Consider the following 19,302-nt stretch of genomic DNA (forward strand, 5'->3'; position numbering starts at 1 on the left):
AAGCAGGTTATGCCACCTTGTCCATCAGAATCTTCTGGTAGTATCCATCAAATATAGAAAATAAGGGAAGAAATACGTAAGGATGATCATGCTCAGACTCTTGCACAATATCATGGATTTCCATCCCTAACACTTGGTGCCTCACCAGTCTCACTAGTCTTTTACAATTTAAGGCAAGCTCTACCAGAATCCTTTGCATATAGTATCTTTATATAAATTGTTTTGCTACAGATGCCCACATTGCTCTATTTTTCCCTTATCAGAGTGGCTGTAAAATATTTTGTTAAACTGGAGTAGTTTTATAACTCCATTCTTTCCCTCAGTAATTGATATCTATATGTCACATTATTTATTTAATCTTGCCCTTTGATTTGTTTCCTGCAGTGCCAGTATGATGACAACACTATTAAATATGCAAACGTGGTCAGTTAGTGACAAATTGGTTTTATTATATTATGGAATCCATATAATAGTCTTGAGCAATTCTAAAAATAAAGAGAATGTAAAAATGAAGGTTGACACAAAAGCTTCTTTATATAGTGATAGAATGTTCAAAATATCATAACTAATTTACCTTTAATGAGGTAATTAATTTCACATTAGATTCCATCCCCTAGTGTAATGTCAATGGTATGTCAACATACATATATATATATATATATATATATTAATATGAGTCATGGGGCTTGAACTCAGGGCGCTACTCATGAGCTCTTTTCTCAAGACAAGCACTTTACCACTTTGAACTTCAACTCCACTTCTGGCTCTCGAGTGGTTAATGGAGATAAGATTCTCACAGACTTACCTGCTTGGGCTAGCTTAGAACCATGAACTTGGACAGGTCTAGACTATGATTATCCTAATTATGATGATAGGTACATATCACCATATTCACTTACTATTGTTTGAAATTGAGTCTCTCACACTTTTGCCTTCATTTGCCTGAAACCACGATTCTTTCCATGTCTGCCTATCATGTCAGAGGCATGAGAAACTATCTTGTCATTTATTTGTAATTTGTCTTGAAATCATCTTCAATGGAAAAAATATTTATTAAAACATATGAAAACTGTCATTTGATGCTCTAGAAGTAAGGAAGATTTTGTGCTTAATTTTTACCAATATTGGCAATAACAGTGCTATCAAATATCTCACCTTGCATATAAAGTTCTAAGAGAAGAAATAAACATTTACTTATTAAATGCAATTAGTTATGTTTGCAAACATTGACTTGAATGGATACAAAATCCTTTTGGTTAATAGGATCAGCATAGCATAAGAGGAGGGACTTAACAAAGGGGTAAATGAAATAGGAATTGTGCTATTAAGTGAGTGATATTTGTGTACTGAGTGCTAGCTCTGTCTTATCAAGTACCTCCCAAGAGCAAGCTTCTGTAAAACTCCTTGATAGAAGCAAGAAAATAAAAAAAATATTTGAATTAGGTCTCTCTACCTTCAATGTTCATCCAAGAGAGCATTGAAATCTTGAAGTGACAGTGGGTGCAAAAAGGCTCCAGCACCTTATAGTTTGGCATAAATGAAGAACCCATTGAGAGAAAAGCACAGTGTAGAAGAGATGTAAGGCTGCCATTGAGCATATCCAAAGATATGCTGAACAGGCTGAAGTCTGTTGAAGAGAGTGTGGTCCAGATGGGAACATGAACAGCAACTGAGCAAGACCAATCAGTGATGTACACCACATAAGCTGAATTTGGCACGGTCCACCTTGCTCAGCTCAGCTCATCTACACACTACTCTGATAATTAAACCTCACAGTTCTTTACTGAGAAGTGTGTAAATTCAGTCTCTAAATGTTAAGTCTGTTGCTTATATCCTCACACAAACAACACACTAATGAACTAAACATGGTATACTCGCATGGAAGTACATTTAGACACCTTGAGCTATAGTTTTATTGCTTGCTAGACCACTCCTTATCTCTTAAGAGTTCTAACTCCTAACTTCTCTTGTGTTTGTGGAAGTGTATTAAGGTAGTTGTCATTTTTATGTTCAATGGATTAAAAATGACCAGGAGACATACCTGTGAATCCACAGGGATCTGAATATATCTCTACATGTTTGCATTTTGGGAAAAGCAGATATAATGTTACATAGTTATGAAAATAGTCTATGCTGATTAGTTCATTGCAGCTATATCCAAAAGAAGGAGCCTAAGGTAATCATGTAATTTTTATCCCCTTGGAAAATAGTGCCTCCAAATTAACAAACCCTAATTTGGAATAGGATACCTAACTTTTAATAGTAAATAACTTCAAAGAATAGCAAATATAAACTCCTATCTTCACTTTGTGTATTCATAGATCAAATTTTGGTTTTGTTTATGTACTATGAATCTCATGATGTTTTCATATTGGAGGAAGATCCTCAGTTGAACTTTCTTTAACTGTAAGAGGCAATGAGTACTTTGCTGAGTGTTGTAGATATGAATTCATCTGCAATCCTTATTTGTAATAAGCTAGGTCTTTTGTTCTAAGACGGTGTGTCATAAATTAATTTATGATCACATAATGATTTTAAGTGAAGCAATGTTCCCAGGGAAGACAAACCCTTATCCAGAATGAACATTTGTTCTGGAAAGAACAAATTCTCTAGCCCTTCCTTAGTGGAATGTGATTTATTTTATTTGCCTGTCAAATAAACTTTTGCATAATAAAATAAATGTTGCCACCTGGAGAATGCTATAATGATCTGTGCTGCTGTCACTTAGGCATTAGAGCAGAGATCAGCCTTGTTCTGAGATCTATAGATAGCTTAAGCTTTGTTGTTATTGCTCCTCAGCCATAGTTCCATTCAACAAGATGACAACTGGTCTGGTTGTCTACCTTGTAAAAGAAACTTTCCCTGGAAATATATTGTCTTCGGTGGAAATTAACATCAGTTACACATCTGCAGTATTCCTTTCCAGACTTCCATAGTTCTATCAGTTTATTTAAGGATTCTGTTTAGTGAGCCACCACTACTACATTCAGGAATAAATACTATGATCCTTGAACTAGAAACTTGGTCTTTGGTGTGGCAATATTGAAGTGTGATGGTACTTTTAAGAGGGGGAGCCTAGTGAAAAGTACTTAGGGGTATCATTTTCAGAAGCCATTAATGTAATCCATGTAGTATTACCCTAATTATGAAGATAACTGTTTGTTAATAAATGGCTCATATATGACAGTAGTGATTAAACATTACCCATTTTTTCATTTCAGCATAATTTCCAAGGCAAATAAAAGATTCTTTTGTCACAAATATTCCCAGCAATGACCTCAAATGATACCATGTGTTCCCTGTGAGTTCCCTAATCTCTTGCTTTCTTGCCACAGACATGCCACTGAAGCACATGACTGTTTCCTTTTCCATGTGGTAACACATAAAGGAAGGCCCTCACCAGAATGCTGACCTCTGCAAAAGTCACAAGCCAAATACACTTCCTTATGTAATATGTAACCTAGAATCAAATACCTTTGGATAGCAACATGAAGCACATTACAAACCCTTTTCTCATCTATGCAGCAATGACTGAGTTCACTGTTCATGGATCTGCTGACTCGAAGAAATTAGCTTTGTTGCTGAGACTGGAGTCAATCCTGAGGAAGGTTGAAATTTGACAGTGGTTCATTTTGAGCTTGCACCAATTTTGAGGGTGGCATCTCTTAATTAGTTCAATTTTGATCTTTGATGTACATAAAGAATTTCCTGCAGTGTATTTTGTCTGTGTAATCCTGTTAATATTTCTAATTTCTAATTTTATTTATTGCTTACTTTTTACAGCATCATACAATAATGTAGGCTATGTGATGGATGTGGTGTGTGCGCGTGTTTATCTAAAGAGACTTGCCATAGAATGTGTGCTCAATAAATACTTGTTAAAGAATGAAAAGATAGAATGCATTATAAAGAGTACATTTGAAATAACATCCTTATATTTGCATGTCTGGAATATGAAACTTGGCTAAAGAATGGCCATAGACAATTTCTCCATCACTTCCAAGAAGATGAATCAGGAGTTAATTCTCATTTCTGACATATGATTTTGAGAGGTTTTTTTTTAGGCCATTCTCAGCATGTTGGGTTTCAAAGAAGCTTAATCTCATGGTATCATTTAAGGACATCCTTGGGAATATTTGTGACAAATGAACTTTTATGTTCCTTGGAAATTATGGTTCAGTTTGATTGAATGAAAAAAAAAGTATGGGTAATGTTTAATCACTACTGTCACAAATGAACTAAGCTGCCAGCATGAGGCTCTGATACCTAGAGTGAGTCACTTCCAGCTGAGAGCGGATCCACACAGCTTCTAATAGCTTAGGGAGCTGTGACTCCTTGATATTCTGGCTCATTTAATTATTTCAATCATTGTGTTTCATCGTCTATATGGAATTCCATATTGAAAACCCATTTAAATAACTTTGAATATTTATTCCTACTTATTCTTTCCATTTCTACTTTACAAAATGAATATAGAACCACTTTGACAGCAAAGTGGTTACAATGACTTTAACTTAATTGACATGAGTGTAATTTTGGCCATAGCTTGAAAAAATACTCTTCACATCTAGTCTTGTACTAGAGCTCCTTACTTACCAGTATTGTACTTTATCTTGAAATTTTCTCTCAGGAATTTTTTCGAAGGAACACATAGGAAAAGTATTAAGTAGTATTAAATATAACAAACAAGACATATAGGTGCCTGTGGTAGTAATTGGATACTATAACACTGACTTTAAGTGTAATAATAACATTCAATTATTTATTTTCCTCTTTAATTAATGTGACATTTTTAGTAAATTTACAATCTTTAAGTAGTTATATAAAAAGGAATTTTTTTTTTTGGTAGGTCGTGGGGCTTGAACTCTGGGCTTGGGAGCTGCCCTTGTGCTGTTCAGTTCTAGGCATGCACTCTACCGCTTGAGACACAGCATCACTTCCGGTTTCCTAGTGGTTTATTGGAGATAAGAGTCTCACAGACTGCCCAGGCTGGACTGCCTCAGATCGCAGCCTCCTGAGTAGCTAGGATTACAAGCATGAGCCATCTGCACCCGGCTAAAAAGGAAATTTTTACTTATTTTTTTTAATGTTGCACTCTCCCAAAACCAGGCAGGGACTCATCAAAGAAAGAGAACTATAGACCCATTTCTTTGATGAACATTGATGCAAAACTTCTCAACAAAATTTTGGCCAATCGACTTCAACAATTCATCCAAAAAATCATACACCACGATCAAACAGGATTCATTTCAGGGATGCAAAGCTGGTTCAATATACGCAAATCAATTAATATTATTCATCACATCAACAGGAGCAAGAATAAGAACCACATGGGTATCTCAATAGATGCAGAAAAAGCATTTGACAAGATCCAACACCCCTTTATGATGAAGGTTCTGGAAAAATTCGGAATCCATGGAACATTCCTCAATACAATAAAGGCTGTATATGACAAACATACAGCCAGCATTATACTCAATGGTGAAAAACTAAAGCCATTTCCTCTTAACTCAGGAACAAGACAAGGATGCCCACTCTCTCCACTTCTCTTCAATCTAGTATTAGAATGCCTAGCTACAGCAATAAGACAAGATGCAGACATAAAGGGGATCCAAATAGGGAAAGAAGAAATAAAACTCTCCCTCTTTGCAGATGACATGATCTTGTATTTAAAGAATCCCATAGACTCCACTCCCAAATTACTCAAGCTGATTCAAAACTTTGGCAAAGTAGCAGGGTATAAAATTAACCCCCAAAAATCAATGGCTTTTCTATATGCCAACAATGAGAAAAGTGTGGCTGAAATTAGGAAAGCAACTCCATTTGTAATAGCCCCACAAAAAATAAAATACCTAGGAATTAACTTAACCAAAGAAGTGAAGGACCTCTATGATGAAAACTTTAAAATCTTGAAAAAGGAAATCAACACAGAACTTAAAAAATGGCAAAACCTCCCATGCTCCTGGATTGGAAAGATTAACATCGTGAAAATGGCAATACTTCCCAAGGCTATCTACAAATTCAACGCGATACCTATCAAAATTCCACACTCATTCTTCAAGGAAATAGAGGAGGCAATCCAAAAATTCATATGGAACAATAAAAGACCCCGAATAGCAAAAACGCTCCTCAACGGAAAGAACACTGCTGGAGGAATATCAATACCAAATTTCAAACTCTACTATAAAGCCATAGTAATCAAAACAGCTTGGTATTGCCATAAGAACAGACCTCAGGACCAATGGAATAGAATTGAAAACCCAGAAATGAACCTACAGACCTATAGCCATCTAATCTTCGATAAGGAAGCTAAAACAATAGAATGGAAGAAAGACAGCCTCTTCAGTAAATGGTGCTGGCAAAATTGGTTAACTACATGTAGAAAACTAAAGCTAGATCCTTATATATCACCCTGCACCAGAATCAACTCCAAATGGATCAAAGACCTTGAACTCAAAGCAGACACTCTGAAAACATTACAGGATGGAATAGGAGAAACCCTAGGTCTCCTTGGCTCAGGTCGAAATTTTCTGAATAGAGACCCGGAAGCACAACAAATCAAAGAAAGGTTGGACAAATGGGATTGCATAAGATTGCAGAGCTTCTGCAGGGCAAATGACATACCTAGCAAGATCAATAGAAAGCCCACCGATTGGGAGAAGATCTTTACTAGCCATACAACGGACAAGGGTCTCATATCTAAAATATACTTGGAACTCAAAAAATTAAACCACCCAACAACAAATGCTCAAAGAATCAACTGCCCAATAAATAAGTGGGCAAAAGACTTAAAGAGAAGCTTCTCTGAAGAAGAAACAAGGATGGCCAATAGACACATGAAGAAATGTTCAACATCCCTAGCCATAAAAGAAATGCAAATCAAAACAACATTGAGATATCACCTCACTCCAGTTAGAACAGCAAAAATCAAGAACTCTAACAACAACAGATGCTGGAGGGGATGTGGACAGAAAGGAACCTTACTTCATTGTTGGTGGGAATGTAAACTTGTTCAACCACTTTGGAAAGCAGTATGGAGGTTCCTCAGAAGACTTCACATAGATCTCCCCTATGATCCAGCAATCCCACTTTTGGGCATTTACCCAAATGTTTACAAACAAGACCACACTAAAGCTACCAGCACAACTATGTTTATTGCAGCATTATTCACCATAGCTAAGATATGGAACCAACCCAGATGCCCCTCAGTAGATGAATGGATCAAGAAAATGTGGTATATATACACAATGGAATTCTATGCCTCCATCAGAAAGAATGACATTTCCCCATTTGTTAGGAAATGGAAAGTTTTGGAAAAAATTATATTAAGTGAAGTAAGCCAGGCCCAAAGAAGCATAGGTTCCATGGTTTCCCTTATTTGCAATATCTAGTATAGGTATGAGTCAAGCGGAAAAGGTCAGATAATGTGATGTTAGGAAAATGAACCCTTAAATATGTATTTTAATGTTTTCGTTTCTTTCATGCATGTGATTCTAACGCATTTATAAGATTATTTCTTTGTTGCTTTGTATGTCCCTCCCCCACAGTGTAACCCCCGCTTTCACTTTATTTGATGTCAGTATAACATGTGGAGGAGATGGGGACAAACAAGTCGTTTAAGGATTCAGGTGGACCTGTTGCAACAATGAGAAGTACAAAATGTCATGTCAAAACCAGCTTTACAATGTCGGTGTGGGGGGGGGGAGGGGGGTATAATTGGGTGGGGGGAGGGGGGTAAATTGGGTGGGGGGAGGAGGGAGGCGGGGAAGGGAAGTGAAGGGTAAACAAAGGAGGAGGCTGCAATGCTTGGTAAGAAATGTATGCATTATCCTGCCCATGTAATTGTAGCCCCCCTGTACAGTATGTTCTCAAATAAAATAAAATACAATTAAAAGAAATATTGCACTCTCACTATTTTTTTTCTGAGCCATATCCGGGCTTGAATTCATTTGATCATAGATGGTTTTCAATACAATAATATTTTTATAAGTACATTTAAAAACAACAGCAAGAAAGATAAAACCTCTGTGTCCCTATCTTTGGGCTCATTTCACTTAGCATTATCTTATATAGTCATATGTGCACACCTTTTGACCTTTTCTGCTTGTCTTAGACATATACTAGTTATTGCAGATAAGGGAAACCATGGGACCTGTGTTTCTTTAGGCCTAGTTTACTTAACATAATTTTTTCCAAGTTTTTCCATTTCCTACCAAATGGGACATTAGGGGAAAAACAAAGAAGGGGGTAACAATGCCTTAGGTAACAATTACCTTATGTAACTGTAATCCTTCCGTACAGTATCTTTACAATAAAAATGAAAATATTAATAACATAATATTCTTTTAGTATTTTTCTATAAATTTTTCAATATTTGACACTTTTCAACTTTATGAATTTTTCATGTGCTACAAAATAGTAATTTTTACAATTAATAACAAATGTAAATGTAAAAATAGTTTCTGTCTGTAACAGGTAAAAATTAAGATTTTGAATACAAAATACCAGCTTCAAAACAGCAATTGCTTCACAGCACAATAGCACTATGGAAAACAACTAAATATTAATGATAATTACTTTATCAGTACAAGCAAACATAAGTGCCCAAAGAAATATAAATATAGTATATATATATGCTAATCAAATAGACATAGAATTTAGAATAATAAGGGAATATCCATAATCTGTATTTGTTATAACTAAAATACTAGGGAAGTAAGACTATTTATGTAAGGATTTAATTAATTATCAAAAGTACATGATGGAGCTCTTCCTGTAAGCAGCCTGAGATGACCTGTGAAAATGGATCCCTTCCCTCTTGACTTGGAAAAACCCACAAATCATGCAAATCAAGAGGTCCAAATCTTCATGTTCACTTTCAGAAGACCAGAGAAAGTGAGGCACTGGTGGCTCACTCTTGTAATCCTAGCTACTAGGAGGCTGAGGTCTGAGGATGGTGGTTCAAAGCCAGCCTTGACAGGAAAGGCTGTGAAACCCTTATCTCCAATAAACTACTCAGGAAACAGGAAGTGGTGATGTGGCTCAAGTGGTAGAGCATTAGCCTTGAGCTGAAAAGCTCAAGGACAGTGCTCAGGCCCAGAGTTCAAATCCCATAACCTAAAAAAGAAAAAAAAAAAAAAAAAGAAGACCGGAGAAACAGCCAGCAGCCAGCATCATCAAGGCTATGCATATTTGAGAAAGCACCAAGTCCCTAAAAGATGTCATTTTAAAGAAGTATTATATCCAGCCACTCCTAGGCTTTTATCCAATAGAGCACAAACAAGGCCACATAATTAGTATATATTTTTTTTAATTTAATTTTATTTTATTTGAGAACATACTGTACAGAGGGGTTACAATTACATGGGCAGGATAATGCATACATTTCTTACCAAGCATTGCAGCCTCCTCCTTTGTTTACCCTTCACTTCCCTTACCAACCTCCCCCCTCCCCCCCACCCAATCATACCCCCCTCCCCCCCCCCCACACCGACATTGTAAAGCTGGCTTTGACATGACATTTTGTAATTCTCCTTGTTGCAACAGGTCCACCTGAATCCTTAAACGACTTGTTTGTCCCCATCTCCTCCACATGTTATACTGACATCAAATAAAGTGAAAGCGGGGGTTAAACTGTGGGGGAGGGACATACAAAGCAACAAAGAAATAATCTTATAAATGCGTTAAAAACACATGCATGAAAGAAACGAAAACATTAAAATACATATTTAAGGGTTCGTTTTCCTAACATCACATTATCTGACCTTTTCCGCTTGACTCATACCTATACTAGATATTGCAAATAAGGGAAACCATGGGACCTATGTTTCTTTGGGCCTGGCTTACTTCACTTAATATAATTTTTTCCAAACCTTTCCATTTCCTAACAAATGGGGAAATGTCATTCTTTCTGATGGAGGCATAGAATTCCATTGTGTATATATACCACATTTTCTTGATCCATTCATCTACTGAGGGGCATCTGGGTTGGTTCCATATCTTAGCTATGGTGAATAATGCTGCAATAAACATAGTTGTGCTGGTAGCTTTAGTGTGGTCTTGTTTGTAAACATTTGGGTAAATGCCCAAAAGTGGGATTGCTGGATCATAGGGGAGATCTATGTGAAGTCTTTTGAGGAACCTCCATACTGCTTTCCAAAGTGGTTGAACAAGTTTACATTCCCACCAACAATGAAGTAAGGTTCCTTTCTGTCCACATCCCCTCCAGCATCTGTTGTTGTTAGAGTTCTTGATTTTTGCTGTTCTAACTGGAGTGAGGTGATATCTCAATGTTGTTTTGATTTGCATTTCTTTTATGGCTAGGGATGTTGAACATTTCTTCATGTGTCTATTGGCCATCCTTGTTTCTTCTTCAGAGAAGCTTCTCTTTAAGTCTTTTGCCCACTTATTTATTGGGCAGTTGTTTCTTTGAGGATTTGTTGTTGGGTGGTTTAATTTTTTGAGTTCCAAGTATATTTTAGATATGAGACCCTTGTCCGTTGTATGGCTAGTAAAGATCTTCTCCCAATCGGTGGGCTTTCTATTGATCTTGCTAGGTATGTCATTTGCCCTGCAGAAGCTCTGCAACCGTATGCAATCCCATTTGTCCAACCTTTCTTTGATTTGTTGTGCTTCCGGGTCTCTATTCAGAAAATTTCGACCTGAGCCAAGGAGACCTAAGGTTTCTCCTATTCCATCCTGTAATGTTTTCAGAGTGTCTGCTTTGAGTTCAAGGTCTTTGATCCATTTGGAGTTGATTCTGGTGCAGGGTGATATATAAGGATCTAGCTTTAGTTTTCTACATGTAGTTAACCAATTTTGCCAGCGCCATTTACTGAAGAGGCTGTCTTTCTTCCATTCTATTGTTTTAGTTTCCTTATCGAAGATTAGATGGCTATAGGTCTGTAGGTTCATTTCTGGGTTTTCAATTCTATTCCATTGGTCCTGAGGTCTGTTCTTATGGCAATACCAAGCTGTTTTGATTACTATGGCTTTATAGTAGAGTTTGAAATTTGGTATTGATATTCCTCCAGCAGTGTTCTTTCCGTTGAGGCGCGTTTTTGCTATTCGGGGTCTTTTATTGTTCCATATGAATTTTTTGATTGCCTCCTCTATTTCCTTGAAGAATGAGTGTGGAATTTTGATAGGTATCGCGTTGAATTTGTAGATAGCCTTGGGGAGGATTGCCATTTTCACGATGTTAATCTTGCCAATCCATGAGCATGGGAGGTTTTGCCATTTTTTAAGTTCCGTGTTGATTTCCTTTTTCAAGGTTTTAAAGTTTTCATCATAGAGGTCCTTCACTTCTTTAGTTAAGTTAATTCCTAGGTATTTTATTTTTTGTGGGGCTATTACAAATGGAGTTGCTTTCCTAATTTCAGCCACACTTTTCTCATTGTTGGCATACAGAAAAGCCATTGATTTTTGGGGGTTAATTTTATAACCTGCTACTTTGCCAAAGTTTTGAATCAGCTTGAGTAATTTGGGAGTGGAGTCCATGGGATTCTTTAAATACAAGATCATGTTATCTGCAAAGAGGGAGAGTTTTATTTCTTCTTTCCCTATTTGGATCCCCTTTATATCTGCATCTTGTCTTATTGCTGTAGCTAGGCATTCTAATACTAGATTGAAGAGAAGTGGAGAGAGTGGGCATCCTTGTCTCGGTCCTGAGTTAAGAGGAAATGGCTTTAGTTTTTCACCATTGAGTATAATGCAGGCTGTAGGTTTGTCATATACAGCCTTTATTGTATTGAGGAATGTTCCATGGATTCCGAATTTTTCCAAAACCTTCATCATAAAGGGGTGTTGGATCTTGTCGAATGCTTTTTCTGCATCTATTGAGATAACCATGTGGTTCTTGTTCTTGCTCCTGTTGATGTGATGAATAATATTAATTAATTTGCGTATATTGAACCAGCTTTGCATCCCTGAAATGAATCCTGTTTGATCGTGGTGTATGATTTTTTGGATGAATTGTTGAAGTCGATTGGCCAAAATTTTGTTGAGAAGTTTTGCATCAATGTTCATCAAAGAAATGGGTCTATAGTTCTCTTTCTTTGATGAGTCCCTGCCCGGTTTTGGGATGAGGGTTATGATGGCTTCATAGAATGTGTTCGGTAGTGAGCTTTCTCTTTCAATTTCATTGAAGAGTTGGAGGAGAATTGGTGTGAGCTCTGCTTTGAAGGCCTTGTAAAATTCCGCTGTAAAATCATCTGGTCCTGGACTTTTCTTAGCTGGGAGGTCTCTTATTGCTGTTTCTATTTCAATGCTTGATATGGGCCTGTTAAGATAGTTTAACTCATCTTGGTTTAGTTTTGGCATGTCAATATTTGCTAGGAAGAGGTCCATTTCTGTCAAGTTGTCAAACTTATTAGCATAAAGAAAAATATGGAACGCTTCACGAATTTGCGTATCATCCTTGCGCAGGGGCCATGCTAATCTTCTCTGTATAGTTCCAATTTTAGTATATGTGTTGCCGAAGCGAACACAATTAGTATATATTTAGGATAATCTTAGCATATGAACAGAATAGCTCAATAGCTATGTACATAAGACCATATAAGATGATGCTAAACAAAATGAACTCCAAGACAGGGACACAAGCAAAAAAAATAAAAATAAAGTTATCAGTGTAACCCTGTTCATTGCAGCATTATTTACTATAGCCAAGATATGTAATTAGCATGGATGCCATCAAAGGGCATATGAATCAGGCTGGGAATGTGGCTTAGTGGTAGAGTGCTTTCTTAGCATGCATGAAGCCCTGGGTTTGATTCCTCATTACCACATAGAAAGCACAGAAACATAGTACCCACAGAAAAAGCTAGAAATGGTGCTATAGCATTGAGCAAAAAGAAAGTTAGGGACAGTGCCGAGGCCCCAAGTTCAAGCCCCAGGGATGGAAAAAAAACACATTTGAGTCAAGAAAATAGAATTCTACTCAACCAACATTCATAACGAAATGGAAAGACTTGAAGAAAATTATATTAAACAAAGTAAGCCAGACCCAGAGAAACATGAGTTGTATGATTTCCCTCATTTGTGGTAGGCAGAAGGTGCCTATAAATATACAAGTAAACACACTGGATGGTAAATTACACAGGATTCTAGTCATTCATACGCAATGAGACCAAGGAGTATATTTATAGGAGAGGAACACAAAGGCTGAGGAGCTATGGGCCTATGCTTATATAAAATAATATTTATCAAAATAAACTCCAGGAAATGGAAACCTGAGGTATTTTCTTTCTTTCTATTTTCTTTTCTTTTTACTTCTTTTGTTTATCTGTCTTTAAGAGGGTAAGAAGGCCATAAGAATGGAGGGATAAAGGGTGAATGAATACAGCAGTGGTATTTACTAGACACTATGTTGAAAATGAACTATATAACTTGGGGGGAGGGGGACAACAGGGAAAGACTGGGAGAAAGCAAGGGATAAACAAGAAATGTCTCCAAAGAAAGGTACTGTTTACCTGACTGTTTACCCCTCTGTAAATACCTTTATAATAACAATGAAAAAATTAAAAACAGAAGCAAGATGTGCCATTCTCAGCCTTACAATGCTGGAGTTGGCAGAGGTGCACAGGACACAAAGTGGGATTGGACCCCCAAATTGCTACATTTCAGCTGCACATGCTTAAGAGCACAGAGTCACGCTGACCTGATAGGTTTAAATATCAACATAGCCAGGTGAACAAAGCACCTCAGAGCTCATGGTCAGATTACCCCATACAGGAGCTCATCCTGACACTTTGAAATAATCGTTAGTGAAGGAGTGATTTGTTCCTAAGTCAGAAAAAGGGAGCTGCAGAGAAGACAATGATATCTCAGAGAAAACTGAAGCAGCAAAAACCTATGGCTGGAGAATAAATTTAGCACAAAATAAATGTAAAGAGAAGTGAGGAAAATGCATAGTTGAGGTAATAAACTATGTAGCCATACAGCTCAGAACATAAATTACAGAATATGAATCATTAGAGCAGGATTTCACACTAGGATCTCACACTAAGCAAGACCAAGCCATTTTCAAAAAGTGAGTTGACTATTGAAAGAAAAGTTGACAGAGTTGTCTGGGGAGTTTTCAAAAGAAAATGAGGTTCCAGATTAGATTATTAACTTGGTAGAAATTACCACCCCTAAAATAACTTCCAATGTGAATTTCGGTATGGCTTTCCTACCTTAATTTATGTATTTTCATTACTCTCCTACCATCATGAATCTGCCAATTCTTATCAAATATGCAGTCATCTTTTTATTTTTTCATTCATTTCTTATCTTCACACATGATTGTCAGACTATATGTTTTAAATTATGGTTTTATAACAGTGCATTAATAGACTCTACTGTTCCAAATTTTTCTTCTTTTTTTCCTTATACAAAAGTTTTCTTTTTGCACAAAGGACCTTTGAAATTGAATTTCCTCTCCTCTTGACTCATGCTAAACATTCTATGCACTAGTCTTCAATTTTAGTTGGTTTTTTACCTACTTCTCCCAGCATCTGACTCAGTATTCAACTGTTCTCTGAGACTTATCTCATGTTGCTAAATTTTCAGGAAACATTGGGTAATAGTGACAACAAATTATATTTTCTTTTTGAATCCTTATGATACTTATAGATATATTACTGCCTGCCTACATATTTTCATAATAAGATAAATACAAAAGAAATTATCCATGAACTTTATGCACAAAGAACATTCATTATGATCTTTATAATGTGTTTCTTATTATTAAAATGGTAAAATTAATGTTTCTAGGTGTTCTCATAATGTTTTAACTATGAATAGAATTTCTATTTGTGTTCTTTCAAAAATAGATTAAAATCCAAAGTCCATGAATTAGTACCTTAAAATTATCACAGCATAAACAATTGTTTATTTAGGTGAACTTACATGTGTGACCTTGCTGGAAAAACAAGAATTTTATTCTTTCCTGATTAATTAAAGGTAATGCTTATAATTCTCTACCTATGAATTCTTACATTGCATTGAACTTTAAAATATGCCATATTGAAGCAAGATAATTTATCAGGCTTTATTAAAGTATTTCTCCTGACCAGGAGCTGCTAGCAAATCTTGAAATGGTCATGCTGTAACACTTCTCAGAAGGATCTTCCATGTGGGCTCTTGAATTCAGAATTTATAGAAATGTCCAGGATCTAATCCGTACACACCTTAGTTCTTTTACTGAGATTCTGTTATTTTCAGATGGCTGAATCTTAAAAACAATTTCTTTTTCATCCAGGAAATGTTATGTTTTAACACATTATAGAGAAATCTCTCTTGCCTGTAGTAAACTGACAATGTGTGATTACCATAGGATCACCACTCTACAAAAAAGTCAACTTTTAGCACTTGTTTCAAGCATTTCTGTTTGTAAATGTGCCATGGAAAGAAGACAATACAATCCAGTCATTTGAGGTGATGCCAGGCATCACACTTGTATAACTCTTAGTTCTGAAATACATGTGAAATGATAAAGAGTAGATAGATCTAGTTAGCGTTTTGAAGGGTATGGTTTCCTAACAGTAAATCAGATTTCTAATATAGAAGGCTTTTTCCCTTTTTCAAATATAATTAAAAGATTTCACCAATGTATACGCTTAGTGTTCTAGTTACCTATTGCCAGTGATAACCACAAACCTTTGCTGTTATATAAGATAATTTTATTTCCTTTAGAATTTAATTTTTATTTAATTCTCATATATTTGTGGCCACTTGGTACAATTTCAGGTTATGGGTTGACCTGAGCTTGTATAAGAAGGTTAGATTACACTGAAGTGCACTATGTCAAGGAAAGCTTTTCTTATAATTATCACTAAAGTTCCAGAGGAAATAATTAGATGCTTCTTAATACTAAAACTCAAAAAGTTACACAATGTCATTTCTACAAACATGTATTTAGTAAATTTGAATGGTATTATATAACAGGAATAAGAATACAGGTTTTTACTTTAGTGAGTGAAAATGTAAAGTACTTATATATGGTGTTTTATAAGATGTAAAGGATTGTTATTGATAGAACTTACAAGCAATTTGTGTCATGAAAAAGAAATCTTTTTGACTTAACAAGATAAACAACAGAAGCCTTCTAGACAGGGTTACTCAGAAAGTAGATAAAAGCAAGCTGAAGTTGTAGGCAGCAGCTTGTGTAGAGAAACTATGGAAGGTTTAGCTTGGGTGCCCAGACTTCTTGTGAATGGATGCCTTGAATGCTCAAACTGCAGTGCTATCCAGGCTTATCTGATATGTGGCCTGTGGATAAATAAGGCAGCTAAATTGAGGCCTAGGATACAATAGCCCAATTTGAGAAGAGGCTAGAATTGGACTAAATCAGGCCCTGTAGAAGAAGAGCTGTCAGACCTCTACATAAGATCCTAAATCATGGTCATGACAAATATTCGAACAAACAAATCTGTTATAATTGACCCTTAAAATACTGACATCAATTTTGAGATTATTTGCAGTAAGTGAGTACCCATATATCAGAGAAGACTATCATAAAGAACAAATTGGTCTAAGCTGTGCAGATACTTTATTGCTATCGTAAAAGAAAGGAAACAGGAAGAAGTATAAGAAATTTCCTTAGGGTACTCCATAACCAAGCATATGGATATTACCATCCCACCAAAAAAACCCAGTTCTGAATATTTTAGTCTTTCTAAAACTGTGTTAGTGAATTTGAATGTCTAGTAATACCTTAAATTAAATCAGTCCCTTAATACCATCTTAATTAATTTGAATCAAAAGTATGATGTATATGCTTTTATTATAGTAATTACTTGCCATATCTTTGGGTCAAGGAGATTGGTCCATCTGCTACAGTATAGTGTCTATTATATCATTATGCACTGATAGGCAAGTTAGTTATTTAGAAAGGACAATGATAGTTGCAGAAGGAGGAAAAAGTGATTTGTGGTCATGGTTATAGATATACAGTAGTAAGTTTTCAAAGCAAATTAGAGTGAAAAGAGTAGGGAACACTGGCGGGTGCGAAGATCTCTTTCTGGATGAGCAAGAAGTGGATTAGTATGTGACAGGAGCCTCCTAGAGGAAGCAAAATCCTCATCAATTAGAAAAGCACACCAATGGTAAAACAAACAAAAACTTGTTAAGGTGTTCTATTAGGTATAGAAACATGGAGGAGTATGTTTTGGCAGAAATCCTTGAGTATACATGAAGACTAGATATATCTATCAATAAATACAAGGAGTGACATTGGGAAGTTTTAAAATATGAGATAGATAGATAGATAGATAGATAGATAGATAGATAGATAGATAGATAGATAGATAGATGATAGATTTGTTTGTGTGTGTCTATATGTATGTGTCTCTGTTTGTGTGTGTATGTGTCTGTGTGTTTGTGCCAGTCCTGTGACTTGAACTCAGGAACTGGGACCTGTCCCTAAGCTTTTTTGTTCAAGGCTAGTCCTGTACCATTTGAGCCACATATCCATTTCTGGAATTTTTTGGTAATTGTAGATGAAACTCTCACAGATTTTCCTGCTCAATATGGCTTTGAAACACAGTCCTCCTCTGATCTCAGCCTTCTGAGTAGCAAAGATTACAGGCATGAACCACCAGCATCCAGCTTTTGAATTTTTTTTGTCAGTCCTGAGGTTTGAACTCTTCAGCTCAATGATAGTGCTCTCCCACTTGAGCCCACAGCACCACTTCCCGTTTTGTCTGCTTATGTGGTGCTGAAGAATTGAACCCAGGGCCTCATGCATGGAAGGTAAGCCCTCTACCACTGAGCCAGTTTCCCAGCCCCCAGCTTTTGAATTTTTAAGAAGAAAACTATTTGTCCTTTTTTAACTTGAGTAGAGTTTCTCTGATGCTCATTTATGGTATCTCAATTAAACCAGTTAGAAAAACCTATCATGAAGATAACATTTCCATTGAATGTTATTTGAAAGTCCATAGTATTATATATGCTATGAGGTGAATTGCATGTTTTGGTCATTATGTAATATATGAAACTTTACATAGCAAATCAGACATGTTCCAGTTGAATTGTAGCCTCAGATACCAAAAAGATGCATAACTTTTTCTTTTGGCCAAAATATGCTCAAGGGTCATAAAGAATGGCTACACAATTTACAGATAGGTACAGTAGAGACCGTTTACTAATCAGGAAACCTAGCAGTTAAGTTAGCTAGCTTGCTTTATTTTTTAATCCATTGTGACATCCTGATATAAATAGAAAGCAGAAACATTCCCTCAACTATGTCACTTATAAGAGTAGCAATGCTGTCATGCTCTCTTATGAAGTCTCATTGCTGAAAACTTAGTCTTAAGTGGATCCCTATGTAGCCAAAAGCTTGAGGAGAGAGACTAATGTGAGTGATAGCATTTCTTCCTGCAAAGGAATATGCCAAAGGGATGAAATTTCTTTTAACCCTACCTATGAGTTACCTACTTTGTTGAATGCTGCTTACGAAATGAACCCAGATATATTGAGCAGGGTATGGACAATCACAATTTCAGAAAACCTCAAATTCACCAGCAAGTTAATCTCTAATGATATATATGGATACATAGAGGGCTAGGACGGTGGCTCGGTGGTGGAGTGTTTGCCTTGCATGCATGAGACCCTGGGTTTGATTCCTCAGCACCACATCAGCAGAAAAAGCCAGAAGTGGTGCTATGGCTCAAGTGGTAGAGTGCTAGCCTTGAGCTGAGCTGAGGGACAGTGTCTAGAGGCACTAGAATTCAGGCCCCACGACCAACAAACAAAAAAGAAAAAAAAAACAGAAAACAAAAAAAGACATGTAGAGTTGGCTAATTAGAATAAATTAATTATTCAGGATCATAAGCACTGTCTTTATTTGTCTTATAGCTGACCTAAATCACCACTCTCTTTAGGCAAATGAATGTGAGCCCTGAGTGTGACTATAGTTAATCAACTGCTCATAGAGGAAGACTGACTAGCCTTCAGAAAAAGCTACAAAACTGGGTCACTAAAACATTTCTGAAACAATAGAAGAATAATCTGAAGTCAATAAATCATTCTCTGAAATACAGGTAGGTGGCAGCACTTTCAGGATGCTTACATGTTCAATTCATTATGATGTAGGCTGAAATATTATGAGCACATGGGAGGGAAAGTAGGGTAAACTCATCGAAGAGTTAATGGTAACTATAGAATAGAAGCATTAGGATGAACTGAACTAGAAAATGACCCTCTATGACAACAGATTTCTCATTTTCCTTAGCTATTTTGAAAGTATTCTAATTGTTGAGGTGTATGACTCTGCCTAGCAAGTGTAAAATCCTGTGTTCAAAACCCAAGAACCTAGCA

General features: G+C 36.3%; 1 non-coding gene across 1 annotated transcript; it reads right to left on the reverse strand.

Annotated features, from left to right (window-relative positions):
* Positions 1-12,381: 12,381 nt before the first annotated feature.
* Positions 12,382-12,488, reverse strand: LOC138809307 (U6 spliceosomal RNA). The gene has a single exon (XR_011366783.1). It is a non-coding gene; the product is annotated as a U6 spliceosomal RNA (small nuclear RNA).
* Positions 12,489-19,302: the final 6,814 nt, after the last annotated feature.

Source organism: Dipodomys merriami, unplaced genomic scaffold, assembly GCF_024711535.1.
Source record: "Dipodomys merriami isolate MVZ:Mamm:240054 unplaced genomic scaffold, mDipMer1.0.p SCAF_49, whole genome shotgun sequence".
NCBI classification, from domain to species: Eukaryota; Metazoa; Chordata; class Mammalia; order Rodentia; family Heteromyidae; genus Dipodomys; species Dipodomys merriami.